Genomic DNA, 18,444 nt, shown 5'->3' with positions numbered 1-18,444 from the left:
ATACAAAACATTGCAAAATCATTGAAAACGTTATCAGGAGCTTGATGAAGAAAATCAAAGTACTAAGTCCTTGGGTTAATCTTTCTACGTTTGAAAACAGCACAAAAACTTCCAGAGTTTGATGCAAAGTGTTTAATTAGAATCCAATACAAACATGGTGATTCCTTTCAAACGTGAGCCAAATTCTGCAGATTCTGAAGCCAAAATCTTGTCTGACGATCTTGTCAGCAGTAAACATTATATGACTGACTAGTAACACTCAATTTCAATGCCAAAACCCTTTTCTCATGACTGACTAGTAACACTCAATTTCAATGCCAAAACCCTTTTCTCACGTATAAACCACCGAGACTAACATTATAGAATAGTTATAGTGATGGGAAACCTTTCACCCAGACGTTTCATACAAGACATTGCAAAAGCATTGAAAACGTTATCAGGAGCTGAAAAGCACTTTAAAGCAATAAAAAGCTGGAAGTCTCAAAAACGGATTCTGAAACCAGAATCTTGGTTGGAGATCTTGTCAGAATAAACATGATATGACTGACTAGTAACACTCAATTTCGATGCCAATACCATTCTGTCATGTATAAAACACAGAGATTAAAATGGTAGAATAGTCATAGTGAAGGGAAACCATTCACCAAGACGTTTCATACAAAACATTGCAAAATCATTGAAAACGTTATCAGAAGCTGAAAAGTACTTTAAAGCAATAAAAAACTGAAAGTCTCAAAAACGGATTCTGAAGCCAAAATCTTGTCTGACGATCTTGTCAGCAGTAAACATGATATGACTGACTAGTAACACTCAATTTCAATGCCAAAACCCATTTCTCATGACTGACTAGTAACACTCAATTTCAATGCCAAAACCCTTTTCTCATGTATAAACCACCAAGACTAACATTATAGAATAGTTATAGTGATGGGAAACCATTCACCTAGACGTTTCATACAAAACATAAAAAAATCATTGAGAACGCTATCAGGAGCTCAAAAGAACTTTAAAGAAATAAAAAACTGGAAGTCTCAAAAACGGATCCTGAAACCAGAATCTTGTTTGGAGATCTTGTCAGAATACACATGATATGACTGAATAGTAACACTCAATTTCGATGCCAATACCATTTTGTCATGTATAAAACACAGAGATTAAAATGGTAGAATAGTCATAGTGAAGGGAAACCATTCACCAAGACGTTTCATACAAAACATTGCAAATGCATTGAAAACGCTACTCAGGAGCTGAAAAGCACTTTAAAGCAATAAAAAGCTGGAAGTCTCAAAAACGGATCTTGAAACCAGAATCTTGTTTGGAGATCTTGTCAGAAGTAAACATGATATGACTGACTAGTAACACTCAATTTCAATGCCAAAACCCTTTTCTCATGTATAAACCACCAAGACTAACATTGTAGAATAGTTATGGGAAACCATTCACCCTGAAGTTTCATACAAAACATTGCAAAAGCATTGAGAACGCTATCAGGAGCTGTAAAGCACTTTACAGCAATAAAAAGCTGGAAGTCTCAAAAACGGATTCTGAAACCAGAATCTTGTTTGGAGATCTTGTCAGAAGTAAACATGATATGAACACCTAGCAACACTCAATTTCGATGCCAATACCCTTTTGTCATGTATAAACCACCAAGACTAACATTATAGAATAGTTATAGTGATGGGAAACCATTCACCTAGACGTTTCATACAAAACATTAAAAAATCATTGAAAACGTTATCAGAAGCTGAAAAGCACTTTAAAGCAATAAAAAGCTGGAAGTCTCAAAAACGGATTCTGAAACCAGAATCTTGGTTGGAGATCTTGTCAGAATAAACATGATATGACTGACTAATAACACTCAATTTCGATGCCAATACCATTCTGTCATGTATAAAACACAGAGATTAAAATGGTAGAATAGTCATAGTGAAGGGAAACCATTCACCAAGACGTTTCATACAAAACATTGCAAATGCATTGAAAACGCTCTCAGGAGCTGAAAAGCACTTTAAAGCAATAAAAAACTGGAAGTTTCAATAACGGATTCTGAAACCAGAATCTTGTCTGAAGATCTTGTCAGCAGTAAACATGATATGACTGACTAGTAACACTCAATTTCAATGCCAAAACCCTTTTTTCATGTATAAACCACCAAGACTAACTCTATAGAATGGTTATAGTGATGGGAAACCATTCACCCAGAAGTTTCATACAAAACATTGCAAAATCATGGAAAACGTTATCATGAGCTGAAAAGCACTTTAAAGCAATAAAAAACTGGAAGTCTCAAAAACGGATCATGAAACCAGAATCTTGTTTGGAGATCTTGTCAGAAGTAAACATGATATGACCACCTAGCAACACTCAATTTCAATGCCAAAACCCTTTTCTCATGTATAAACCACCAAGACTAACATTATAGAATAGTTATAGTGATGGGAAACCATTCACCAAGAAGTTTCATACAAAACATTGCAAAAGCATTGAGAACGCTATCAGGAGCTGAAAAGAACTTTAAAGCAATAAAAATCTGGAAGTCTCAAAAACGGATTCTGAAACCAAAATCTTGTTTGGAGATCTTGTCAGAATGAACATGATATGACTGACTAGTAACACTCAATTTCGATGCCAATACCATTCTGTCATGTATAAAACACATAAATTAAAATGGTAGAATAGTCATAGTGAAGGGAAACCATTCACCAAGACGTTTCATACAAAACATTGCAAATGCATTGAAAACGCTACTCAGGAGCTGAAAAGCACTTTAAAGCAATAAAAAACTGGAAGTCTCAAAAACGGATTCTGAAGCCAAAATCTTGTCTGAAGATCTTGTCAGCAGTAAACGTGATATGACTGACTAGTAACACTCAATTTCAATGCCAAAACCCTTTTCTCATGTATAAACCACCAAGACTAACATTATAGAATAGTTATAGTGATGGGAAACCATTCACCCAGAAGTTTCATACAAAACATTGCAAAAGCATTGAGAACGCTATCTGGAGCTGAAAAGCACTTTAAAGCAATAAAAAACTGGAAATCTCAAAAACGGATTCTGAAACCAGAATCTTGTTTGGAGATCTTGTCAGAAGTAAACATGATATGACTGACATGTAACAGTCAATTTCGATGCAAATACCCTTTTGTCATGTATAAACCACCAAGATTAAAATTGTAGAATAGTCATAGTGATGGGAAACCTTTCACCCAGACGTTTCATACAAAACATTGCAAATGCATTGAAAACGTTATCAGAAGCTGAAAAGCACTTTAAAGCAATAAAAATCTGGAAGTCTCAAAAACGGATCATGAAACCAGAATCTTGTCTGACGATCTTGTCAGAAGTAAACATGATATGACCACCTAGCAACACTCAATTTCGATGCCAATACCCTTTTGTCATGTATAAACAACGAAGATTAAAATTGTAGAATAGTCATAGTGATGGGAAACCTTTCACCCAGACGTTTCATACAAAACATTGCAAAATTATTGAAAACGTTATCAGGAGCTGAAAAGCACTTTAAAGCAATACAAATCTGGAAGTCTCAAAAACGGATCATGAAACCAGAATCTTGTTTGGAGATCTTGTCAGAAGTAAACATGATATGACTGACTAGTAACACTCAATTTCAATGCCAAAACCCTTTTCTCATGTATAAACCATCAAGACTAACATTATAGAATAGTTATAGTGATGGGAAACCTTTCACCCAGACGTTTCATTCAAAACATTGCAAAATTATTGAAAACGTTATCAGGAGCTGAAAAGCACTTTAAAGCAATAAAAATCTGGAAGTCTCAAAAACGGATCATAAAACCAGAATCTTGTTTGGAGATCTTGTCAGAAGTAAACATGATATGACTGACTAGTAACACTCAATTTCAATGCCAAAACCCTTTTCTCATGACTGACTAGTAACACTCAATTTCATTGCCAAAACCCTTTTCTCATGTGTAAACCACCTAGACTAACATTATAGAATAGTTCTAGTGATGGGAAACCATTCACCCAGAAGTTTCATACAAAACATTGCAAAAGCATTGAGAACGCTATCAAGAGCTGAAAAGAACTTTAAAGCAATAAAAAACTGGAAGTCTCAAAAACGGATTCTGAAGCCAAAATCTTGTCTGAAGATCTTGTCAGCAGTAAACATGATATGACTGACTAGTAACACTCAATTTCGATGCCAAAACCCGTTTCTCATGTATAAACCACCAAGACTAACTCTATAGAATGGTTATAGTGATGGGAAACCATTCACCCAGAAGTTTCATACAAAACATTGCAAAAGCATTGAAAACGTTATCAGGAGCTGAAAAGCACTTTAAAGCAATAAAAAACTGGAAGTCTCAAAAACGGATCATGAAACCAGAATCTTGTTTGGAGATCTTGACAGAATGAACATGATACGACTGACTAGTAACACTCAATTTCGATGCCAATACCATTTTGTCATGTATAAAACACAGAGATTAAAATGGTAGAATAGTCATAGTGATGGGAAACCATTCACCAAGACGTTTCATACAAAACATTGCAAATGCATTGAAAACGCTCTCAGGAGCTGAAAAGCACTTTAAAGCAATAAAAAAACTGGACGTCTCAAAAACGGATTCTGAAGCCAAAATCTTGTCTGAAGATCTTGTCAGCAGTAAACATGATATGACTGACGAGTAACACTCAATTTCAATGCCAAAACCCTTTTCTCATGTATAAACCACCAAGACTAACATTGTAGAATAGTTATAGTAATGGGAAACCATTCACCCTGAAGTTTCATACAAAACATTGCAAAAGCATTGAGAACGCTATCAGGAGCTGAAAAGCACTTTACAGCAATAAAAAGCTGGAAGTCTCAAAAACGGATTCTGAAACCAGAATCTTGTTTGGAGATCTTGTGTAACCTACACCCTACTGGCTCTTCACCAAGAGCCAGCGGTAAGCTAGAACAGTAGTTATCACGAAGGTGTGTTCAATTAAATGAAAAGGGGAGGAGGCGGCGTACAAAAATAATGCACTTTATTTACGGTACAGTTGGTGTTCCCTCGAGCCGCTAGCACAACAAGCTGCACCAAGGCTGCGATCTTATTACGTTGCCTGTTACATAAAGTCAAATCAAACTAATATAATTAAATCAATCCAAACACAAGGGGGGGGCACTCTCACTGCAAAGAAACGAAAGGACAGAATAACGCCCGTCAAACAAAATAAATGACACACAAAACTTGGAGGTGGTTTACATAACAAAGGCACTCAACGGCAAACTGCAAGCCCTGAACTGCTGTCCTGTAATAGGCTATTAGGCTGGGGAACAGCGAATGTTTTAACTAATTTGTGTTAGTGAAATTCTACGGTGGGAAAAACAGTGGCTACTAATGATCCCTGAAAATAGCAGACATTATTTTAGTCACTTGTGTATCAAAACACTGATTTTACATAATATTACACTGGTCAATTAATACCTTTACGTCTGTGCTGAGGTCAGATTTCAGATGGGAACCATGCGTTTCTAGCACAGGACACTACAACAACAATAAATGCATAATCAATACAAAGCAGTATAAACATTACTCATTTACTCCCACAATTTACTCTGTTTAATTCACCTCACATTTACCGTCTTAAAATCTCAATTAAAACACAAACATTTGTAAACATGGGTTACGTGGTGACGCTTGTCCTTACCCGCTTCCAATTTATCACCGCCGGCCAGCTCTGATTAAAAACAACACTAACTGTGGTATGCCATCTACCTGCATTTAATTGAAATTACGGTGGTCATGTGACAGAACCAGGTGAACCAAATGGCTCCCTGGTTTATCCCCCTCCCACCTGTCACATATTTCCCCCACTTTAAAAGGTCACCGTCCCGGTGCCGTTGATCTATTCTTTCTAATGCCATGGCCTAAAATAGTAGCTGGGGGTAAGGTTTACTGACCGAATGGCGTTTTGTTGGGCTTCTAGGTGTTGGGTAACTGACTGTGGCAACCGGAAGGGGTTGGAGTGTTGGCCTGCTCGTGCCCGTCTTGGGCGTCTCACTGGGTCTTCTCCCAACGGCATCATTTCTTGGGGTGCGGCTGACTCCACCTCTGGAGAGGAGCTACCTGTGCCAACTACTGTTGTCATTGGGGTTGCCTGGTCAACTTGTGGCGGGCAGTTGTTGTCCAGTTGTGGTCCAGTCACTGTCCCATCTTGTCCAACTTCGCAGCCTGGCCTTGCATCTGGCAGATTAGGTAGAGCTTGAAACCACACCTCATCCTCATCCTCTTCATTAATTTTTTGTCTCTCATTTTCTGGTGTGCCACATAGCATGTCCCAAGGAGCATCCACCGGTGGTTTATCCTGGCTTGGCAGAGCTTGCAACTCGGAGCGGTGGACATTCATGTCTGGACCCAACCCATCTTCAGGTGTAAGATGGTACACAAGACCCTTGTCGTCCCGGCATTTCACCACTCGGTATATTCTTGGGTCCCAAGAATCTTGGATTTTGTGCCGGCCGAGTGGATGGCTTCTACGATACACCCTGGTATTCACTGGGAGAAGGGGTGGGGGGTGACTGTAACGTTCTCTAGTGGCCGCTGCTGCCTCCAGACGGCTCTTGGCGTCAGCGTAAATTTCAGCAAGGTGTTCTTGGTGGGTAGTGACCCAATCGGCTGGGGGTGTATCATCTGGATCTGCTGCTCCCAGCCCCAGCAAGAAATCCACCGGAAGTTGGGGCTTCTGCCCAAACATGAGTTCGTATGGGGAATGACCCGTGGACTGATGCACAGATGTGTTGTATGCAAACAGCAAGTGTGGGAGGGCTTGGGGCCACCTTTTCTTCTTCTCAGGAGGCAGGGTCCGCAAAAGGTCATGGAGTGTGCGATTAAAACGTTCACATTGCCCGTTTCCCTGCGGATGATAGGGAGTGGTTCTGCTTTTGTTGATCCCATACAACTTGCACAAACGCTTCAGCAATTCTCCCTCAAAGGACCGGCCTTGGTCTGAGTGGATTCTTTTTGGCACCCGAAAGGAGTAGAACCACTTTTCCGTAAGGACCTTGGCCACAGTCTCTGCCTGCTGATTAGCAGTTGGATAAGCTTGGGTGAATTTGGAAAACACATCTGTAACAATTAGAACATTTTCATAGCCATTACTTGCTTTTTCCATGGTTGAGAAGTCAATAGCGACAACTTCCAGTGGTTTGGTGGCCAACAGGTGGCCTGCATAGGTGCGTGCAGTAGGAACCACTCCCTTGGCTAGGGAACACCGCTCACATTCTTTGCACCACTGCTCAATGTCCCGACGCATCCTAGGCCAGTAACACCTCTGACGGACTAGTTCAGTAGTTCTTTCCACCCCTTGGTGGCCATGATTGTCATGCAAGCTGGTTAATACCTCCTTGAGCAGAACTTTTGGTAGTAGTAGCTGTAGTTTAAGGTTCCGCGCTGGGGGTCGTTGAATCTCACGATACAAGATGCCATCCTGCTCTCGGATTCTGCGCCACTGACGAGCTAGCTCCAGTACCATCGTGGCTTCCTGTGGTCTCTCCTGTCTATTTGGCGGCCGGGCCCTCCTCCAATACGCCAAAAAGGCCCCAATCACTACGTCTTTTGCCTGGAGTGCTCGTAGGTCTGCTGGCAAGCGGATGGGAGCTGCATCGATGGTGGCGATCACTGCTTGTCGTGCCGGGTGTTCCGTTAGTACCTCGGGCACCCTCAACTCCATTGGGACCGTGATGCCCGAGACGACTGCTGTGACAAGCTGTGGAGACAAATCACGATTTTGACGTGACAGGGCGTCGGCATTCTGGTTTGCTGTACCAGGGCGATATTTCAGCTGAAAGTCAAAACTTGCCAACTGGGAGGCCCACCTCTGTTCAACTGCAGCTAACTTGGCAGTCTGCAGGTGGCTTAAGGGATTGTTGTCTGTATAGACAATAAATTTGGCCCCGAGCAAATATTCCCTGAACCTCTCCGTCACCGCCCATTTCAATGCCAGAAACTCTAGCTTCATCGAACTGTAGTTCGACATGTTTCTTTCAGATGGTCGCAAGGTTCTACTGGCAAAGGCAATGGGACGTCTCTTTCCGTCCACTTCCTGAGACAGGACCCCACCCAGGCCCTGGTGACTGGCATCAATCTCAAGGATAAATGGCTTTGAGAAGTCTGCATACTTGAGAACTGGGGCACTTACAAGTTTCTGTTTCAGTGTTTCGAATGCTTGTTCACAGTGGTCATTCCAGAGATTCCCCAGCATAGTGTTAGATCCACCCCTTTTCTTTCCTTTCCCTTGGACTGCTGCAACGAGCTTGTGTAAAGGCCCTGCATGCCTGGCAAAGCCTGCCACGAACCTGCGGTAATAAGAGGCAAACCCCAAAAATGAACGCAGGTCAGTCAGGGTGGAAGGGCGTTTCCACTGCAGGACAGTCCGGATCTTATCTGGGTCAGTTGCCACTCCACGAGCTGATATTACATGTCCTAAATATTGTACTTCCTCTTGGAAAAAATGGCATTTGCTCAATTTAAGTTTTAAGTTGTGTTCCTTGAGTCTACCCAATACCACTTGTAATCGTTGTAAATGCTGTTGAAACGAGGATGAAAAAATCACGATATCATCCAAGTACAACAACAATGAGTGGAAACTTTGGTCGCCAAAGATTCTTTCCATCAGGCGCTGGAATGTACTCGGGGCATTACATAGGCCAAAGGGCATGCGATTAAATTCAAATAACCCAAAGGGTGTACAGAAGGCAGTCTTATCTTTATCCTTTTCAGCCATGGGAACTTGATGGTATCCAGAGGCCAGGTCTAGAGTCGAAAACAGTGTGGCCCCCGTTAGTGCATCCAAGGATTCCTCTATTCTTGGAAGAGGGTATGCGTCCTTTCTTGTTTTGGCATTAAGTTGTCTATAGTCCACACAAAGGCGGATTGTACCATCTTTCTTTTGGACCACTACGATAGGTGAAGCGTATGGACTACAACTAGGTTGAACTATCCCCTTCCCTACCAGTTCATGTACATGAGCCTTGACTTGTGCAAACTGAGATGGAGGCAGACGCCGGTAACGTTGCCGTACTGGGGTCGTTTCCACTAAGTGTATCTCATGTTGGACTAGTGCTGTACAACCCAAGTCCCCGTCGTGTTCACTGAATACCCTTCGGTACTGCTCTAGAAGGGCCCTAGCTTCCTGCTGTTGTGAACATGAAAGGTTTGGCCAAGGTACCCCCCCGAAATCTACCGGGGCTATGGTGCTAGCCCCTGCTGCTTGAACAAGAGCTACCTGCTCGTTACCTGTACCATCACCAGAGGTGGAGTCTACTATGTGAAGGGTTCCCAGTATACTGCGGGGTTGGAGCCACTGGTCTTCTATCCCTACGTTAACCACTGGTACATTCACTTTGCCCTGAGTAATGGGCAATAAGGCAGACGAGATAAGGAGATGCACAGGCAACTGCCCTTCTCCATAGGGTAGGGGCTCGAGGAAGCATGACACAATAGAGCCTGGGACAAGCGAGCAAGTGGCCTGCACAAACTTAAGGCACCCAGCCGGTATACGAAGAGTGGGACCTGGCTGTACTACTGCCTTCCCAATGCACCCAGAGCCAGAGATGCGCTCCAAGCTTTGACATTCGGATAACGCTTGTTTCCATCCATTCTCCGCGGCCTGTACTGGCGGGCAATGGAAGAGATCCTGCCCATGTTCCTTGAACAGTTCTTGGTAGCAGGGACTAATAGCGTTCATTCCCAGCAAGCCTGGCACAGCCATCTTCTGTTGCCGCGTGGTGGGGTCCAATGCATCTCTAACCACCAACACTCCTATTTTTGGGAGGGCTTTGCCCAGCACCTCTAAGTCAAGCTCAAGATAACCCAGGTAGGGAATGGCTATCCCATTAGCTGCTTTAAGCTGTAGCCAATCACATGGCTGCATCGCTTCAGTGGTCTGAGGTTGTACATGCTGCCGAAAAAAACTCTCAGTCACCGTTGTTACCATGGAGCCAGTATCGAGGAGGCAGCGTGTAAGTACACCCCCAAGACGAATGTCAATGACTGGACAACTTCCGATAAGACGGGTGTTAGTAGATGAAGTCTTCTGTTTTGAGCCCATCAAACCCCCCCCCGGTGTCAAGCTCCCAACACCAGAGGGCGCTAGTTTTCCGGCTGCATCACACTGTTGGTGGTTACCGTAGTCTGCACCCCGCCAGGGTAGTCACTCCGTGTTGCTACCCCCTGACCTCCTGGAATGAAAACCCTGCACATTCTAGCTATATGGCCAGCTTGGTTACAACGTAAGCATATGGGCTTCCCATCTGCCTGGAACTTGTAGGGCCTAGGCTGAGCTGCTGCCGGTCTGTGAGTGGAACTGGTAAGACTGCATGACTGTCCTAGTTGGGCTAAAATTACATCAAGCTGAGACTGTTGTTTGCGAAGGCACTCCTTCAGTTCTGTAAACTCAGAGGAGGGACTGGCTGTAACGGCATTAGTGTCTGCCTCATAGGAATTGCAGGAATATGCACGGGCTCGGGGGGTGGTTTGTGTACGCCTATTAAGCCAATCGAGGGCTTCATTTCGTATATCCCTAAAAAGTAACCGCTGGTTAGCTGAGATTTTATCCAGCAAGTCACCCTGCAGTTTATCATTACGGAGACCTTCGACAAACTGGTCACGGAGGACGCGATCCGAATGCTCTAAATCATCATCCCTCTCCTTAATCTGTTCCATTAACTCCATTAAAACATGGGAATATTCCCTCACAGATTCACTTTCAAACTGCCGGCGGTGATAAAACTGGCGGTGTAAAGCATTAAGAGATTTGGAGCAACGAAAGTTATTTTTCAAAACGGCAAAAATTCTCTGTGGGTCATTGCGATCAGCCGCTGGACTAAACTTAATCTCCCGCTTAGCCTCTCCATCCAATAAATCATACAGAAACAAAGCCTGCTCAAATCCAGGCATAGGGCGGACCGCCAATGACCGCTTTGCCTCCTCAATCCAGTCTTCTACAGACATATTGTCAACAGACATTTTACCAGAAAACCTTGGACATTTTCTTTCTCTAGGTAGACATAACAGACGCTCAACAGAGGTTCGCCTAGTAGGATTGTTGAGAGAATCCTGGTCAGAGTCTGATATATTTGAAGGACCTGCCTGTCCTCTAAGTTGCTGGTTATCAGCTTGAAGCTGTTTAACCAGCTCTGTCAAAGCCCTAACCTGTTCCTCCAAGGTATCAGACATGTTGATGATGAGAAGCCAACCTTGAGAGCGAAGTGTGATGAATCTTCCTCGTGGTAACCACTGTTTTCCCCACCAATCTAATGCCTTTTAAAATAACCACCTCCACAAAGAAAATACATATATGTATCTAACAAACAACAAAATATACACAAGTAGCCAGGCAAAATTTCACACCACCTCCAACCCTACTCGCAGCGCCAAATGTAACCTACACCCTACTGGCTCTTCACCAAGAGCCAGCGGTAAGCTAGAACAGTAGTTATCACGAAGGTGTGTTCAATTAAATGAAAAGGGGAGGAGGCGGCGTACAAAAATAATGCACTTTATTTACGGTACAGTTGGTGTTCCCTCGAGCCGCTAGCACAACAAGCTGCACCAAGGCTGCGATCTTATTACGTTGCCTGTTACATAAAGTCAAATCAAACTAATATAATTAAATCAATCCAAACACAAGGGGGGGGCACTCTCACTGCAAAGAAACGAAAGGACAGAATAACGCCCGTCAAACAAAATAAATGACACACAAAACTTGGAGGTGGTTTACATAACAAAGGCACTCAACGGCAAACTGCAAGCCCTGAACTGCTGTCCTGTAATAGGCTATTAGGCTGGGGAACAGCGAATGTTTTAACTAATTTGTGTTAGTGAAATTCTACGGTGGGAAAAACAGTGGCTACTAATGATCCCTGAAAATAGCAGACATTATTTTAGTCACTTGTGTATCAAAACACTGATTTTACATAATATTACACTGGTCAATTAATACCTTTACGTCTGTGCTGAGGTCAGATTTCAGATGGGAACCATGCGTTTCTAGCACAGGACACTACAACAACAATAAATGCATAATCAATACAAAGCAGTATAAACATTACTCATTTACTCCCACAATTTACTCTGTTTAATTCACCTCACATTTACCGTCTTAAAATCTCAATTAAAACACAAACATTTGTAAACATGGGTTACGTGGTGACGCTTGTCCTTACCCGCTTCCAATTTATCACCGCCGGCCAGCTCTGATTAAAAACAACACTAACTGTGGTATGCCATCTACCTGCATTTAATTGAAATTACGGTGGTCATGTGACAGAACCAGGTGAACCAAATGGCTCCCTGGTTTATCCCCCTCCCACCTGTCACACTTGTCAGAAGTAAACATGATATGACCACCTAGCAACACTCAATTTCAATGCCAAAACCCTTTTCTCATGTATAAACCACCAAGACTAACATTATAGAATAGTTATAGTGATGGGAAACCATTCACCAAGAAGTTTCATACAAAATATTGCAAAAGCATTGAGAACGCTATCAGGAGCTGAAAAGAACTTTAAAGCAATAAAAATCTGGAAGTCTCAAAAACGGATTCTGAAACCAAAATCTTGTTTGGAGATCTTGTCAGAATGAACATGATATGACTGACTAGTAACACTCAATTTCGATGCCAATACCATTCTGTCATGTATAAAACACATAAATTAAAATGGTAGAATAGTCATAGTGAAGGGAAACCATTCACCAAGACGTTTCATACAAAACATTGCAAATGCATTGAAAACGCTCTCAGGAGCTGAAAAGCACTTTAAAAAAACTGGAAGTCTCAAAAACGGATTCTGAAGCCAAAATCTTGTCTGAAGATCTTGTCAGAAGTAAACATGATATGACTGACTAGTAACACTTAATTTCAATGCCAAAACCCTTTTCTCATGTATAAACCACCAAGACTAACATTATAGAATAGTTATAGTGATGGGAAACTATTCACCCAGAAGTTTCATACAAAACATTGCAAAAGCATTGAGAACGCTATCAGGAGCTGAAAAGAACTTTAAAGAAATAAAAAACTGGAAGTCTCAAAAAAAGATTCCTGAAACCAGAATTTTGTTTGGAGATCTTGACAGAATAAACATGATATGACTGACTAGTAACACTTAATTTCGATGCCAATACCATTTTGTCATGTATAAAACACAGAGATTAAAATGGTAGAATAGTCATCGTGAAGGGAAACCTTTCACCAAGACGTTTCATACAAAACATTGCAAAATCATTGAAAACGTTATCAGGAGCTGAAAAGCACTTTACAGCGATAAAAAGCTGGAAGTCTCAAAAACGGATTCTGAAGCCAAAATCTTGTCTGACGATCTTGTCAGCAGTAAACATGATATGACTGACTAGTAAAACTCAATTTCAATGCCAAAACCCTTTTCTCATGACTGACTAGTAACACTCAATTTCAATGCCAAAACCCTTTTCTCATGTATAAACCACCAAGACTAACTCTATAGAATGGTTATAGTGATGGGAAACCATTCACCCAGAAGTTTCATACAAAACATTGCAAAATCATGGAAAACGTTATCATGAGCTGAAAAGCACTTTAAAGCAATAAAAAACTGGAAGTCTCAAAAACGGATCATGAAACCAGAATCTTGTTTGGAGATCTTGTCAGAAGTAAACATGATATGACCACCTAGCAACACTCAATTTCAATGCCAAAACCCTTTTCTCATGTATAAACCACCAAGACTAACATTATAGAATAGTTATAGTGATGGGAAACCATTCACCAAGAAGTTTCATACAAAACATTGCAAAAGCATTGAGAACGCTATCAGGAGCTGAAAAGAACTTTAAAGCAATAAAAATCTGGAAGTCTCAAAAACGGATTCTGAAACCAAAATCTTGTTTGGAGATCTTGTCAGAATGAACATGATATGACTGACTAGTAACACTCAATTTCGATGCCAATACCATTCTGTCATGTATAAAACACATAAATTAAAATGGTAGAATAGTCATAGTGAAGGGAAACCATTCACCAAGACGTTTCATACAAAACATTGCAAATGCATTGAAAACGCTACTCAGGAGCTGAAAAGCACTTTAAAGCAATAAAAAACTGGAAGTCTCAAAAACGGATTCTGAAGCCAAAATCTTGTCTGAAGATCTTGTCAGCAGTAAACGTGATATGACTGACTAGTAACACTCAATTTCAATGCCAAAACCCTTTTCTCATGTATAAACCACCAAGACTAACATTATAGAATAGTTATAGTGATGGGAAACCATTCACCCAGAAGTTTCATACAAAACATTGCAAAAGCATTGAGAACGCTATCTGGAGCTGAAAAGCACTTTAAAGCAATAAAAAGCTGGAAATCTCAAAAACGGATTCTGAAACCAGAATCTTGTTTGGAGATCTTGTCAGAAGTAAACATGATATGACTGACATGTAACAGTCAATTTCGATGCAAATACCCTTTTGTCATGTATAAACCACCAAGATTAAAATTGTAGAATAGTCATAGTGATGGGAAACCTTTCACCCAGACGTTTCATACAAAACATTGCAAATGCATTGAAAACGTTATCAGAAGCTGAAAAGCACTTTAAAGCAATAAAAATCTGGAAGTCTCAAAAACGGATCATGAAACCAGAATCTTGTCTGATGATCTTGTCAGAAGTAAACATGATATGACCACCTAGCAACACTCAATTTCGATGCCAATACCCTTTTGTCATGTATAAACAACGAAGATTAAAATTGTAGAATAGTCATAGTGATGGGAAACCTTTCACCCAGACGTTTCATACAAAACATTGCAAAATTATTGAAAACGTTATCAGGAGCTGAAAAGCACTTTAAAGCAATACAAATCTGGAAGTCTCAAAAACGGATCATGAAACCAGAATCTTGTTTGGAGATCTTGTCAGAAGTAAACATGATATGACTGACTAGTAACACTCAATTTCAATGCCAAAACCCTTTTCTCATGTATAAACCACCAAGATTAAAATTGTAGAATAGTCATAGTGATGGGAAACCTTTCACCCAGACGTTTCATACAAAACATTGCAAAATCATTGAAAACGTTATCAGGAGCTTGATGAAGAAAATCAAAGTACTAAGTCCTTGGGTTAATCTTTCTACGTTTGAAAACAGCACAAAAACTTCCAGAGTTTGATGCAAAGTGTTTAATTAGAATCCAATACAAACATGGTGATTCCTTTCAAACGTGAGCCAAATTCTGCAGATTCTGAAGCCAAAATCTTGTCTGACGATCTTGTCAGCAGTAAACATTATATGACTGACTAGTAACACTCAATTTCAATGCCAAAACCCTTTTCTCATGACTGACTAGTAACACTCAATTTCAATGCCAAAACCCTTTTCTCACGTATAAACCACCGAGACTAACATTATAGAATAGTTATAGTGATGGGAAACCTTTCACCCAGACGTTTCATACAAGACATTGCAAAAGCATTGAAAACGTTATCAGGAGCTGAAAAGCACTTTAAAGCAATAAAAAGCTGGAAGTCTCAAAAACGGATTCTGAAACCAGAATCTTGGTTGGAGATCTTGTCAGAATAAACATGATATGACTGACTAGTAACACTCAATTTCGATGCCAATACCATTCTGTCATGTATAAAACACAGAGATTAAAATGGTAGAATAGTCATAGTGAAGGGAAACCATTCACCAAGACGTTTCATACAAAACATTGCAAAATCATTGAAAACGTTATCAGAAGCTGAAAAGTACTTTAAAGCAATAAAAAACTGAAAGTCTCAAAAACGGATTCTGAAGCCAAAATCTTGTCTGACGATCTTGTCAGCAGTAAACATGATATGACTGACTAGTAACACTCAATTTCAATGCCAAAACCCATTTCTCATGACTGACTAGTAACACTCAATTTCAATGCCAAAACCCTTTTCTCATGTATAAACCACCAAGACTAACATTATAGAATAGTTATAGTGATGGGAAACCATTCACCTAGACGTTTCATACAAAACATAAAAAAATCATTGAGAACGCTATCAGGAGCTCAAAAGAACTTTAAAGAAATAAAAAACTGGAAGTCTCAAAAACGGATCCTGAAACCAGAATCTTGTTTGGAGATCTTGTCAGAATACACATGATATGACTGAATAGTAACACTCAATTTCGATGCCAATACCATTTTGTCATGTATAAAACACAGAGATTAAAATGGTAGAATAGTCATAGTGAAGGGAAACCATTCACCAAGACGTTTCATACAAAACATTGCAAATGCATTGAAAACGCTACTCAGGAGCTGAAAAGCACTTTAAAGCAATAAAAAGCTGGAAGTCTCAAAAACGGATCTTGAAACCAGAATCTTGTTTGGAGATCTTGTCAGAAGTAAACATGATATGACTGACTAGTAACACTCAATTTCAATGCCAAAACCCTTTTCTCATGTATAAACCACCAAGACTAACATTGTAGAATAGTTATGGGAAACCATTCACCCTGAAGTTTCATACAAAACATTGCAAAAGCATTGAGAACGCTATCAGGAGCTGTAAAGCACTTTACAGCAATAAAAAGCTGGAAGTCTCAAAAACGGATTCTGAAACCAGAATCTTGTTTGGAGATCTTGTCAGAAGTAAACATGATATGAACACCTAGCAACACTCAATTTCAATGCCAAAACCCTTTTCTCATGTATAAACCACCAAGACTAACTCTATAGAATGGTTATAGTGATGGGAAACCATTCACCCTGAAGTTTCATACAAAACATTGCAACAGCATTGAAAACGTTATCAGGAGCTGAAAAGCACTTTAAAGCAATAAAAAACTGAAAGTCTCAAAAACGGATCATGAAGCCAAAATCTTGTCTGACGATCTTGTCAGCAGTAAACATGATATGACTGACTAGTAACACTCTATTTCAATGGTAAAACCCTTTTCTCATGACTGACTAGTAACACTCAATTTCAATGCCAAAACCCTTTTCTCATGTATAAACCACCAAGACTAACATTATAGAATAGTTATAGTGATGGGAAACCATTCACCCAGAAGTTTCATACAAAACATTGCAAAAGCATTGAGAACGCTATCAGGAGCTGAAAAGCACTTTACAGCGATAAAAAGCTGGAAGTCTCAAAAACGGATTCTGAAGCCAAAATCTTGTCTGACGATCTTGTCAGCAGTAAACATGATATGACTGACTAGTAAAACTCAATTTCAATGCCAAAACCCTTTTCTCATGACTGACTAGTAACACTCAATTTCAATGCCAAAACCCTTTTCTCATGTATAAACCACCAAGACTAACTCTATAGAATGGTTATAGTGATGGGAAACCATTCACCCAGAAGTTTCATACAAAACATTGCAAAATCATGGAAAACGTTATCATGAGCTGAAAAGCACTTTACAGCGATAAAAAGCTGGAAGTCTCAAAAACGGATTCTGAAGCCAAAATCTTGTCTGACGATCTTGTCAGAAGTAAACATGATATGACCACCTAGCAACACTCAATTTCGATGCCAATACCCTTTTGTCATGTATAAACCACCAAGACTAACATTATAGAATAGTTATAGTGATGGGAAACCATTCACCTAGACGTTTCATACAAAACATTAAAAAATCATTGAAAACGTTATCAGAAGCTGAAAAGCACTTTAAAGCAATAAAAAGCTGGAAGTCTCAAAAACGGATTCTGAAACCAGAATCTTGGTTGGAGATCTTGTCAGAATAAACATGATATGACTGACTAGTAACACTCAATTTCGATGCCAATACCATTCTGTCATGTATAAAACACAGAGATTAAAATGGTAGAATAGTCATAGTGAAGGGAAACCATTCACCAAGACGTTTCATACAAAACATTGCAAAATCATTGAAAACGTTATCAGAAGCTGAAAAGTACTTTAAAGCAATAAAAAACTGAAAGTCTCAAAAACGGATTCTGAAGCCAAAATCTTGTCTGACGATCTTGTCAGCAGTAAACATGATATGACTGACTAGTAACACTCAATTTCAATGCCAAAACCCATTTCTCATGACTGACTAGTAACACTCAATTTCAATGCCAAAACCCTTTTCTCATGTATAAACCACCAAGACTAACATTATAGAATAGTTATAGTGATGGGAAACCATTCACCTAGACGTTTCATACAAAACATAAAAAAATCATTGAGAACGCTATCAGGAGCTCAAAAGAACTTTAAAGAAATAAAAAACTGGAAGTCTCAAAAACGGATCCTGAAACCAGAATCTTGTTTGGAGATCTTGTCAGAATACACATGATATGACTGAATAGTAACACTCAATTTCGATGCCAATACCATTTTGTCATGTATAAAACACAGAGATTAAAATGGTAGAATAGTCATAGTGAAGGGAAACCATTCACCAAGACGTTTCATACAAAACAT

At 40.1% G+C, this 18,444-nt stretch overlaps 2 long non-coding RNA genes across 2 annotated transcripts; both read right to left on the bottom strand.

The window, feature by feature from the left end:
• Positions 1 to 5,030: 5,030 nt before the first annotated feature.
• On the bottom strand, positions 5,031 to 6,051 carry LOC136945405 (uncharacterized). The gene is made up of 3 exons (XR_010876824.1): positions 5,696 to 6,051; positions 5,473 to 5,532; positions 5,031 to 5,392 (listed from the first exon to the last, which is right to left on the bottom strand). It is a non-coding gene; the product is annotated as an uncharacterized lncRNA (long non-coding RNA).
• Positions 6,052 to 11,547: 5,496 nt separating this feature from the next.
• Positions 11,548 to 12,349, bottom strand: LOC136946450 (uncharacterized). The gene is made up of 3 exons (XR_010876901.1): positions 12,213 to 12,349; positions 11,990 to 12,049; positions 11,548 to 11,909 (listed from the first exon to the last, which is right to left on the bottom strand). It is a non-coding gene; the product is annotated as an uncharacterized lncRNA (long non-coding RNA).
• Positions 12,350 to 18,444: the final 6,095 nt, after the last annotated feature.

This window comes from Osmerus mordax, chromosome 7, assembly GCF_038355195.1.
Source record: "Osmerus mordax isolate fOsmMor3 chromosome 7, fOsmMor3.pri, whole genome shotgun sequence".
NCBI lineage: Eukaryota > Metazoa > Chordata > Actinopteri > Osmeriformes > Osmeridae > Osmerus > Osmerus mordax.
This window is presented reverse-complemented; position numbering and strand designations above follow the sequence as displayed.